Here is a 2,355-nt window from a genome sequence, read left to right as displayed (position 1 = left end):
AAAAAAAAAACAGGCTCACTGGTCTGACAGAAACTAGTGGAACCCCCCAAGATTATGGCCCTTAGACATCCTTCAAGCCCGGAACTGAGCTCACCTCCACAGTTCAACTTTAAGCCAAATGACAGACAGACCTATAAGGTGAATAATAATACCAGGAAAGTACCTACTCATTAGAACAATCAACCATATGAGATCAAAAGGGTACCATTTGCCCAAGGATAAAGCTAAGGAGACAGGAAAGGGTAGGAAAAAAGGATGAATGGAAACAGTGAACACAGAGAGGAAGTGGGAAGAGTGTTGTTACATTGTAAGGACTGCAATGAATGTCACAAAACAAAATGTGTAAGAAATGTTATCAACATGATCTGTAAACTTTCACCCAAATCACAATTAAAAATTTTTTTTTTCTGAGAACTTTCTGTGTGCCAGACGCTAGGCAAGTCACAGGAGTCACAAAGGAGCCAGGCACAGACCCTAATCCTGAAGAGTAGAAAGTCAGGTGAGGATAAGTTCAAGAGCTGGCATAAATGCATAGAACCAAGATAATTGTTGTTAGGTGCCATCAAGTCAATTTGTGACTCTAACAACCCTGTGCAACAGAGTAGAACTGCCCCACAGGGTTTTCTAGGGTGTAATCTTTACAGGAGCAGCTCTCCAGGTATTTCTCCCATGGCATCACTAGGTGGGTTCGAAATGCCAACCTTTCAGTTAGCAGCCAAGGGCTTAATTGTTGCACAAAAATGGTTCATTGTAAGTTGTATTCTAAAGACTTCAAAGTCTGGTAAGAGCTGAGGAAAAGAGCCACTGAAGGTTGCTTTATAGAATCAAAGCTGGCTTCCCAGAGGAGGCCATATGCAGGCTGCTTTCTTTGATCTCTACTGTGGGAAACCCTAGGTTCACACATCAATCCTGGAAGCAATGTTGGTGAAGTGGAAGGCTTGTGAGCTGTGCAATCAGATAAATTAAGTTTGAAACTCAGTTCAATAATTTCTTAACACTGTGAACTTAGCAAGTCAATATAAAGAAGGAACTAAGAACATGGCCCCTGGAGTCCCACAAAGCTGGAGTCCAGCACCAGCGCTGTCCATTACTAGTTAAAAGATGCTGGTAGAAGGGATTTGATATTTTTCTAAGCCTCAGTGTCCCCATTTGTGAAATAGGAATAATTTCAAAATGTCTACTTTGCCAGACTGCTTGAGCTAAAGCAAGAAGTTTTTAGCGAAATGCCTGACAATAAGAAATGCTCTATGATTATTAGTCATTATTCCTGGGAAAGTTACTTAACTTCTTCATACGTCTTCATGCATGTAAAGCCCTCAGCAGATTGGTTGGCTTGGTATATACTAAGTTCTCCATAACTGCTAGCTGCTATTCCTCTTATTACTATTACCACCAGAGGCCCCAAGCTCAGTGAATTCTTGCAGCCCCTCCTGGGCTAAGGGTTGGCCAGCAATGATGCATCCAAGTCACACAGCCTCATCTATTTATAAAAATGCTTCCCCACTTCCATCCCAGGGGCTCCTGGGCTCCTTGTGCTGGGTTGGAGGGGCACAGATTATTTCTGCAGGTGGAGCTGTGCTAAGGCATCATTAAGGTAGAGATGGTGAGGACAAGGTAATGGTGGGTTCCCTAAGTAACCATAATTCAGCTGCTACGCACACCTGGAGCTTCCTGTATTGCTGTAAAATTTATGGGACAACTATAATAGTAACAACATTAGCACACATTTATTTATAAAATGCCCACACCTGAACAGCCTGAAGAGCTAAAATAGAAACCCTACTAAATTTATAGAACTCCATGTATATATGTGAGGATTCGAATATATGTGTAAGTGTATATCAATTGAGATCAGGATATAGGTATGCTTAGAAGAGAAGTAACAGCAGCCCTGGGATTCATAACTATGAATTTCTTCTTCCATTTCAATCATCAACCAGGACCAGCATTAGCAATATTACTTCCTTCTTGGTTTTTCACTAGTCAGCAACTCAAAGAATGAACAATGCCATAGCCAAAGTCAACAGGGTTCAAATTCCCATGTTCAATGATTTCTGGCTGAATGACTTTGGCTCAGTCATTTCTGTTGTTGTAGTATCAGGTTCCTCAATCCATGAGATGGGTATAATAACAACTTGGTCCTACTCAGCATCTAGTGTGGGAGCTAGACACTCTCTCCTACCTCTCCCTTCATACTTCAAAGTACAAAGGACAAATATATGAAAATTAATTGTTTTTATAGACTAATCTTCTGATTCTCGGAAGGAAGGTTGGGCAATCCTACTTCCGTAGTGATACTGCCTCGGAAACCCAAGGAGGGGTCGCTATGAGTCAGGGCTGACTCGACAGCACATA

At 41.6% G+C, this 2,355-nt stretch overlaps 1 protein-coding gene across 1 annotated transcript in view; it reads right to left on the bottom strand.

Moving 5' to 3' along the window:
* Positions 1 to 2,355, bottom strand: part of ASTN2 (astrotactin 2) — a 1,259,674-nt gene that overhangs the window by 776,864 nt on the left and 480,455 nt on the right. The gene's annotated exons all lie outside the window — the stretch shown is intronic.

This window comes from Orycteropus afer, unplaced genomic scaffold (genome assembly GCF_000298275.1).
Source record: "Orycteropus afer afer isolate SDZICR_OR568_19922 unplaced genomic scaffold, OryAfe1.0 scaffold00037, whole genome shotgun sequence".
NCBI classification, from domain to species: Eukaryota; Metazoa; Chordata; class Mammalia; order Tubulidentata; family Orycteropodidae; genus Orycteropus; species Orycteropus afer.
Note: the sequence above shows the minus strand (reverse complement) of the source record. Positions and strands in the feature narration are given on the sequence as shown.